Source organism: Dermacentor silvarum, chromosome 10 (genome assembly GCF_013339745.2).
Source record: "Dermacentor silvarum isolate Dsil-2018 chromosome 10, BIME_Dsil_1.4, whole genome shotgun sequence".
In the NCBI taxonomy this organism is placed as follows: Eukaryota; Metazoa; Arthropoda; class Arachnida; order Ixodida; family Ixodidae; genus Dermacentor; species Dermacentor silvarum.
The window spans coordinates 20,800,769-20,811,144 of NC_051163.1; positions in this window are offsets into that span (position 1 = coordinate 20,800,769).

Genomic DNA, 10,376 nt, shown 5'->3' on the forward strand with positions numbered 1-10,376 from the left:
TTACACTTCATGAATTAATCTCTTGCCGAGAAGATGTTGAAGCTAACACAGTGAAACACAGTCCACCCTACGACAAAGCGTGTCCTTGCGTGTCTGGTATGTACTCACAGCACCATGCTTTTTCTTCCTTTTGTTTTAATATGATTTTCTTACCTGCGGGTCCTATACTTATGCCTTTTATTGCAATAGTAATTATATGGAAACGCGCCGGCTTCCGTTGCGTGCGAGGCTCCCAACGTTGCGAGGCATCGGAGGGAGGGGGCCGGCTGCAACTGCGTGTGTGGCGGCTGCGCGGTCGCGCGGTCGTATCGTTGGGGGCAGAGTCTATAGGTGCGTCGGCGGCTCGTATCTTTGTGCGTCCTGTGTGTTCTTGGCGCTGAATTTGCCTTGAAACAATAGACAACAGCACGAAGGTCACTTCGCTCGCTGCTGCTGCCGCATTTCCTCGCGCCAGCGTTTTGGCAGCGATTGTCCGCGGTCTTCGAGTGTGATGTGTTCATGTTTGCCGTGCGCGCTGGCACCAAGCCAGCCGTAATTTGTGGTTAGTATCAAGAAACAAAACTTTCTTGCCGAGGCGGGATTCGAGCCCGGGAGCCCCCGGATCCCAAGGCGAGCGTCGTAACCACTAGGCTGTATACAGCCACGCTTGCAGAACATGCATTTATGCGAACCATATGATTGCGTTCCAGCGTCGTCGTCTTCGTCCACAGCTGCGCGGCGCGTTCGCACGCTCGTGTTCTGCGAGGTGAAGAGGTTTTGCGCGCTATGAGAGCGAGAGACGCATTCACGGAGCGGGTCTGCTGGAACACGTTGTCAGCATTGCAACGCGGTGTCGGTGTTGCAAACTGCGCTATGCAAAGTGACGGCCATAAGTCCGAGACGCGCGAAAAGAAATGATCATCATCATGAGTAATAAGATGAAAAGTGAGCGCGCACTTCCGCAAAATGCTGGGCTACGATCGCCCAGTTTGGCTGGTTCAAGCGTTGCGCGGCCGAGTGCAAGGTTAAGCGTTTTTTGCAGCGTTAGCTACACTGGCCTAGCCAAGCCCGTTTCGCGCGGCACATCAAGAGCCGTGCTGCGCATGCGCAAGGATCAGTGATGTCACATGGCTTGCGCACCGGAGCCGGCACTTCTCGCGCATCCGCCGCCGCCGCGCGTGACTCACCGCCGCCGGTCTGCGCATTCCAGAGGAGTGACGTCGTAGCCGTGGTAGACGCACTGGCGCCGGCGCGCGCTCGCTGTGCAGTCGCCGTCTGACACTGCGCTGGAGCCGCTGCGCTTCTGACTGGCGTTTGCCAGTGTGGTAGAGCCATGGAGAAGGAGAGCACAAATGCTGCTCAACAGCGCAGAAGAACGGAGAAGCTTGACTCATCGGATCCCGAAGTAGTTGCCTGGCAATTAGCGGTTGAGCGTAGGAGGAATGAATACATGTGCCACATAATACGTATACCGCGTGTGTGTCATTGGAGCAGCAGTAAACATGAGAATCAAGCTAATCCTTGACAATCTAGACAACCAGGAAAGCTAAGAATAATCAGCTGAACCTTTGCTAACGCTACGTATATCCTGGCATAGCCGAGCTAAGCCACTGCAACTTTTTTTCTAGAAGAAACTCATTTGCCTTCCTATTCCTAGATTAGGTGTACTTTTTTATTTTATTGTGAGTGACGAGATCTCGCACGTATTTTTATTATTATTATTATTATTATTATTACCCCACCTGCGTCGATTTCACTTTTTATTGCGATAGCAATTATATGGACACTCCAAAGCAGATTTCTGCCGTCGGCGTCGCCGTGAGGTTCCGTATGATGTCAATGGAGATGAAATCGTCGCCGCGCGCCGCGCGCCGCCGAACGCTGTATGTGCTGTAGGGACGCGCGCTTTCACGGGGAGTGAACCCACGGCGAAGAAAAAACGCGCGTTCTGCGCCGTGCTCCCTTTTTAAGGGCTGCAAAAGTAGGCGTCTCTTTTCTCCTTTACAATCACCATATATGTAGAACAAACGCGCCTTCTTCCGACGCGCGAAAGGCCGTGGCGGGGAGGGGGGGGGGGGGAGGGGGGAAGGGAGGCGACGTTTAGCTGCGGCATCAAGTGCGTATTTATATCAGAGGCTCCGGCAACAGTCACCAACGCGGTACGCATTTTGTGCGAACGCGGGCAAAACGCCGACGGCGTCGACAACAGTTCTGCGTGTTGCCGGTGCTGCTGCATGTCCAAGGTTATACACCTGATAAAGCTACTATCATTACTCCGTATAGCTCTCTACAAATTTGCTATCGCAATTGATGCTTCGCCTTTCAGGTGAAACTGCGACAACTTATTTTAAGTCCTTGTGATCTGTAATCTTGTTCTTTCTTGCCTCTTTACTGCACTTCATTCTATCTTCCATCTCTATGCGTCTAGGAGACGAACGTCAAGCACACAACGAATATTATCACCCCACAAAGTATATTAAAGTTCGTCTGCATACACCTTCTGATAAAAGATACCACACTCATGTTCCCAGCGGTAATTTCGAGTTGTTAGTAACACACCGCTGATGGATAAAGGAAATGTCCTGCAATTTACAGCAGCCATTTAGGCCCTCAATTTCGCTCATTTCACTGTTTTTGCTTGGGAAACGAAATGAGTGAAAACGGCAACGCGGGCGGGAATTCTTTTCCGCAGAGAGACTGATTTGATGGACATGTGCTGAAACACCGCAGTGATATGTCACCGTGTGATATCACTGCCTCGAAAACTTTCCCGACTCAACCATCATGTTCTCCCTTTATTTTTTTGCTGTACTTTCTTATATTCTTATCCATTGATTGAGTATTTACGTTTAATCGTTCATTTTTTTAAACAAATCAATTGTGGGTTTACACACCATTCATTTTCTCGGAAATTGTAGCTCATCGTAGATGCCAAAGTTTAATTGCTGATGTCTTTATTTCTTTACCTTTTTTGAACTTTGCATTGTGGTGACTCAGCAATTGAAAACCGGCCAAAAGCGCTCTACCAAGAAAGAAAAACAAGTTCACGTGTCAATATGGCAATTGCCACGTTGCACGCCTACACTGTAGCACGATAATCTTCGTGTAATATTTACTAGTATCTTACCGTACGTACGTCTTCCTATTAAGTGCGAAGCACTTTAGGGGCCCGGTCTGTCGCGTGATCACGCTCAAAAACAAGTGCTCAAAACCAGGTCAGAACAAGTGCAGAATTGATCAAAACCATTAAAAAATAAACTAACATGATTCAGAATAATTTAAAAGACAGGAGTAATCAAGCATTAAGCGCATTAATTAACAGAAATTCGTTAAAATTGCTTCTAACTATCGTCAGCAAAGACTTTGGCTCCATGTGCGTGGTGGTTTGGCTCCATGTGCGCGGTGGTTTGGCTTCATGTGCGTGGCGGTTTCCCACCAGTTGTGCCTTAGCGTGCGCCAGAGAGCCGTGATCGCCGGCTAACCCTCGCACACTTTCACTTGCACCTAGAGCACACGGCGCGCGGCGGCGATTTTATCGCTCGTGGACTTTATACGGAACCTCACGGCGATGGCAGAAATGTGCCTGGAGTGTCCATATAATTGCTATCGCGATAAATATGATAGTGCCTGCTTGGGAGGCAACTACATTATACTAATAAACGAGTAAATAATTGCATAACTTGTCATTTTACGCTTGGCGCACAAGTTTGTTCCATTCAGCCGTGAAACTGTGGCACGCAACAGGCAATGGCACGCTAGCGGGCGACGCAGAACAGACCCATTTTCTTTAAACCGCAATGAAACATTTGTTAAAGCTTGCTGCGACTTAGCTGAAATATACATTGTGTTTGCGCTGTCAGTGACGCTTCCCCTTGAATATTTGCATTGGAACTGGCACAATCACTCCTGCAAGTTAGTTTGTTCGCTTTCTAACAAAGCCAACACTAGATACTCTGTTCAAAAGGTCAATGAAAGGGGCTCGTTGGTGACTGTTCATACATTCTACCTGTCGCATGACGAATTCCTGCAGATATATAGCACTTCTACATACCCACGTCAATATAGTGGAACTATGGGGTCACGAAAAAATAACACATTCTCGAATAAAAAGCTGCCAGCACGCGTTTTGCCCCTCGTACACATTTAGTCGTCGTTTCCTAATCAGTAAGGAATCATATAGCAGTGCAAAATCCTATTTTTCTCGCCTCATCCAAGCCGCAGCAAAAGTACCGGAGCACGCAACAAATGCCCTCGGATGCGAGCACCGCGGTGCGGAGAAGGAGCCGGCCACGCCCACCATTGACCTTATGCTCTTTCCATGCAAATGCGACGACCGGAGCAAAAACTGCCAGCGCGCGCAAATCTTGCAAGCCATTCTAAAACACTCGTTAAACATGCATTTGCGCCAGCCCGCTCGGCGGTGCCACCGTCTTGTTGCACGCTTTAGCACTGTTCCAAGTTCAGGTGCTGCGCGCCCGATGAGTGGCTTCACCGCATAGCGTTGGAACAAAATGGCGCAAGTATACGCAACTCTGCTGCCTACTATTTCAATCAGTATGTTCTTTCATTATTCCATTGGTCAACAAAATAAGTGATTGCGTAGAACGTCATCTGCGCTGATTTTAACGACGACTGCAAAACGCGAATAAATAATTAATTTCATTTAACCTGTTGTTTTCTGGAGATGCACAAGAAGCAGATGTTGAAGTGGTCGCCTCAGAAGCTGCAATGATGGATTCGCCTTGCTCTGCAAAAGCGTGAGATGTCGGGACGCGGCAAAGCTTTGCTGCTGCAGCTTTGGTAATACCCAGCTTCTCGGTAAATGTCATCCAAATCTTGATTTCGTGAAACACGTCCTTTGTAGAAGCTATGAGCTTTATCGTACAGCACGGGGAAATTCTTTAATCGCATCATTTACCACCACCGTGGTCGCTTTGAGCGCCATGTTCAATGTTTCCATGCCAGTGCAGCTTCCGGCGAAGCGGGACTTCTCTTTCGGTGAGGTGAACAAATCAGTCCGAGACCGATCGGTCTTGCCGCCTGGTTTTCCGACCGAAAAGCGGGTGGATTTCTTGGGGCTCTTTCCGCTTCCATCAATTTCGAGATCAAGTGTGAACGTAGCGTAAAAGCTGCCAATAAGCTTTGAATGGCAGCGCGCGTTTTGAACTTTGTGGTGCTGAGTTATATTAGCCTGAAAACGAGTCAGATACGTTTCATGTTTACGGCGTTTACTAGTGCATAACGCGAATATTTAAGCGTCAGCTGCGATACAGGCTAGGCGTTCTCGCTCCCTATCTGGAGCTCGTCGAATCGCTCGGGTGTCTGAAGGTCCTGTTATCCACATTATATTTCACTGCAAAGGATGGTTAGCATTCTCGTTTAAGTAGTAAACTCTAAGAAAAATCCCGCGGAAAACGGGAGTAACAGGGCTGTTAGTCCTAAAGAGGGCGCTTTCGTCCATCAAAGGACTAACTGCAGGAGTGTGCGTGTCGTGTGCAAATTTTAGGGAGTAAAGTATAAACCGCATTCACGCGATCTTGCGCGCGACAGCGACATGCGACGCGATGGATGTGGCTCTCGCGGTCGCTCGTCGCCTACAAGTCCCACCGCATGCGAGCGACGACTTCGAGCGACGTCTCCCCGGTGTTGCCGGTATGAGGGCAGCAAATACTCGCCGAAACTGGCGTGACGCTTGCTTTATTAATTTAAGTTGATGTGTTTTAGTGTAAAGAGCAGCATAAATATTTCTAAATGTCTTGTGCTACGTTATTATCCTTGCACGTATCAAAATCTAGTCGTTTGCTCGTTCCGTGCGACAATCGGTAGTACTTGACTGATGTGTATCCAGTTCCGGCTTCGCGCTATTGGCTAGTCGCTCATAGCACTTCCGGGCGACGAGCGACGAATTCTAGATTTCTAGAACCGAGCGATTGAGCGAAAAGACCGAGCGATCTGTTCGCGCGACGGCCCGTTTCGTCGCTCGAAGCCGTCGCTCGTCGCCGTCGCGCACAAAATCGCGTGAATGCGGTTTGTGTTTAGTCCCTGGTCGAAAATAGAGCAACGGCAGGACGAACGGCAACAGTTACTCCCCAAACATATCGCTGTTTTCGTCCGTGTCGTGGAGTGGTGCGTCGAAAACCGTTTTGTCTATAAATCGTGAATATTTTGAAGTTCGTGCACTGTCTAATGAACTACATTACATGCAAAGCAGCACTTTGTCTCTTCTTGAGAAAATTCTGTGAAATTTAAAATGTGTAGTGTGAAGACACATGGAAGTCATGTGCAAGCCATAAGTAAACGATACACATTAAACGCGCAAATCATTGATGGACTGCCACATGTTCTTGGTCAACAGTACCTAAGTTCCAACCGTTCCAAGGAGATTACGAACTTCAGTGAAGCGATATGTAGCTCAAACTGGGCATGCTAAGTGAAAGATAAGTTCGCCTTCTCTGTCGTCTTGCGTGCCCCGTATACGCTCGCTACACGTATGTACGTACACCGCGTAATGTCTGATCGCGTAATCGGGCAACTTTCTTTTTGCCGTCGCATGGTTGCAAGTACACACAGTGTTAGAATCTCCCCGCATAGCATACACAAAATGCCGAGTCTCTTGCATTGCCACACCTGCGTTTCGATCCATAACCTTGTCTCAGTATCATGCCTCGTCAAGCGAGTTGTAATAATGCTATATTCTTTTGGGATATATTACAAAGAACTTTAAAGATAGATCTACCCCTCAATCCACATGGCATTCGTTTTTTACCGCCTGAACGCGATTTTGAACAGATGGACGTTATCTTCTTACTCGGGCTGCACGCAGTCTGGCGTTCTCTGTTGGCATGTAGACACTGTGATGTTAAAGGCCGATCTGTGCATGATTATTTTGTTGAAATGGTTGTGAAAGTACGTGATGTGTACAAAACGACTGACTGTCATGAAGATGTGATATCAATGTTGGATGCTTCAGCAAATATGAAACGAGTGTGATCTGACAAACTCCTGTTCAGGCTTGTAGCCAAGCTGGAAATAAAGAAAAAAAAAAGTTGCCGTGGTATAGTGGTTAAGGTACCCTACTTGTCAGAGGACGTCAGTTCGAATCCTGCTGCGGAAGCGTTCTTTTTTTTTTTTTGTCACCTCAATAGCTTTTTTTTCTTCTTATCAGCGTGTAAATGGCTAATTTCGTCAATTGCATCCTTGCGGAGCATCGGAAAAAATGATCGTTACTCCCTTGAGGGGCATCGGAAAAGAGCAACTGTTAGTCCCCTTGATGGAGTAACCGCATAGGGAGCAACAGTTCATCCCCTCGCAGTTACTCCCCAAAGGGACGAGTGGTTGTGGCAAGTCAGTTACTCCCCAAAAGGGCTAACCTCGATACCCCATTTCGTCCTTTTTTTCTTAGAGTGATAGTTTTAGTTTAATCTATTTAACTCTTATTCGATGCTCATTGCTCAAGTGCCCGCGGGCTGTCTAAGCATGCACTGGCGCCGCAGAAGGCGGTATGACGACGAAGACAAGACAACAATGGGATGACAATTCTGAAAGAGGGAGAATGGTGCGACTACCGCACCAGAACAATGGGATGAGACCAGTGTATGAACATGATTGCCTGATGAGGACGGCGGGACAAGAATTGGATGAAAAGCTGGAATGACAACGATCATCATCACGACGATGGTGACATCACGAGGACATCATTAACGAGGACATCACGACGACGGTGTGACAATCAGTGCATGTTGACGACTCTATGACGACTACGCATTGGCCACGACGGCATGTCAACGACGTCATAATCACGACTTTATAACGACAGCATGATTACGATGGACTGACGAAGAATGAACGGAACCACGACGGCCGCAATCGGTGGGATTCGCCACACGTGATGCGTAGTGATGCGCGGAGGGCAGCACCATCTGGTGATGTTACAGGAAACCGAGCCTTGACTCACGTCACAAAACTGGACGCCACGTGTGCTTCGATAAATGGAAGTTCCTTCTGACGCCTCAGTCGCGTCTCTCGCTGCGGACGGCGCCAATGGCGTGAAGATGAGCAACAAGCAAGGAAAAGCTAGCGCTTTAATATCTCCTCGCATTCATTATGGTTCAGAACAAGCGGTGCGATAAATTGCAATGTGTACGCAGCACCTTGGAGCATCTACGCTCGATGTTCTTGCTTTTCTAAGGCGGACGTTCTATACATGATATGACACCAGTTTGGCACTCACCGTTGTTTCTGTTGTGTCAGTTTCGCTTTCGGCACCGACTCTGTGGTGTTCCTTCACCTCGTAAGCAATCGTCATCGCTATGACGTCACTCTTAAGTATAAGCTGCAAGCTCTTCGTTCTCGGTCCTCCTTTGTCCGGCCGCTGCGTCGGTGACTGCCGACACCGCCGTTTCGACACGACGATTAAACATGGCCCGTAGCATAATTTATTAAAGTTGAGTTAGTGAATATCGCATGATTACCTAACGAGTGATTAGCATCTTTACTGATATGTCTTTAGTGATATTTTTACTAATAATATATTGCCAGAAGCGCGGCTATTTATCTCTACAGCACTAATTTAATAACTGCATAAAGCGCGGAATGCGCTGGAATGCCTGAAATCACCAAATAAGTAAAAAAAGGTTATGTAGTTTTACGTGCCAGAACCACGATCTGATTTTGAGGCACACCGTAGTGGAGGACTCCGGAAATTTGGACCACCGGGGGTTCTTTAACGTGCACCTAAATCTAAGTACACGGGTGTTTTCGCATTTCGCCCCCATCGAAATGCGGCCGCCGTGGCCGGGATTCGATCCCTCGACCTCGTGCTCAGCAGCCCAACACCATAGCCACTGAACAACCACGGCGGGTGCCAAATAAGTACCTCAGGTGTCCGATCAACCTTAGACTCTTTCATTTGTGCACTTTAGAGTGCACCTGAAAACTTTTAGTTTATGTGATATTAAATTTAACTTTTCACGCTTATTCCAGATCTGACTTGCACCTACTCCAATGGCAAAAAGAGACAGAAAAGAGATGGGAAGAAACCGAAGCAGGGAGGTAAAAATAAGGAACAGCGCCTCACCTGTCAGAGGCCGGAACAACTTTAAAATATTCGCAAGTGATTAAAGTAAAATATACCGGCAGAGTCAACCTTGAATTGATATCCTTGTTAGCGATGGCTCGGTTTATTGCACCGCTCATAACCGTACATGCAGATATATAATTTTGTACACTATTTGCCATTTTTCAAGCGAAACTTGTATACGCTAGCCTGCGCCGGCGATGTAACGCTGAAACTCCGGCTTCAGCGGCGACTCGCCGGCGCCCGAGCGTGAGTAAGCACGGTGCCAGCTGCGTAGGCGCTCGCTCGCGCCACATGCGCATCCGATCAGAGCCGTTTCGCTTCCGCCGGTGAGGGAAAGGGTTTCGCGCGCGCTGTGACCGCTTCGTTTCCGTTCAGTTCAGTCTCGGAAAACCGATGGGACGGCCGCGCATTGTGCGTACCCCCGAACAACAGGCAGCTGCTCTCGCCGGGTGCCGACGGGAGATCGCCCGTGAAAGGGTGCGTCGTCGACGGGCCGATCCTACGGTGCGAGACGCTGAAGCTGCAGCACTACGCCAACGCCGAGCAGATCACCTGACCTTCCCCTGGTCACGGTCAAGTTACTCACAAAGAAACATAACCGTCAAACACATGGTGCCTACAAGACAAACTTCGCTTACCCCCATTTTCCGGTAGGAAAAGGCACGACGATTTTTTTTCTATCTCACACGCAGGTCAATTCATTATCTGCTCAATTGCCTTCTCTTTATCCTCTTCTCGTGAAGCGGCATATCGAATACGTTCGGCCACCGTACGGCACCGTTTACTCTCTTCCAGGTCTGTTGGAGAGTCCTTGTTGTTGCGTGCGTAGCAAGAGATTAGCTACCGCTGAGCCGAAGCTACCTGACCACTTTCCCGCTCCGGATCTAAAGCTAAAAAATCTTTGCGCTGCTCGTAGAAGAGCGGAACGGAGGCTGATGAGGACGAAGGGCGACCCACCAATGAAGACAGTATACAACAGAATTAACGCGGTGATTCGACGTTACACGAAGAAACTAAGAAGAGATCAATGGGCAGCATTTTGTGCAAGCCTATCGGTCTTCACGCCAGTTCCAAGGATATGGTGGGTCGTTAATAACCTTGCTGGAAACTTTCGACCAAACAAGCCATTTGAAGCCCTAGCATTGAAGTTAGGCAAGACGCTCGATTGTCTTGCGAATGCCTTTGCTCAAGTATACTCTTCTGGAAGGTCAGCCGGCACAACCAACCCGCCTCCGCCGCTATCGTCGTCTCCGATGGATGCTCCTTTTACACTGAGAGAGATGGAGCTAGCTATGAGCAGCCTCCGACGTCGCTGTGG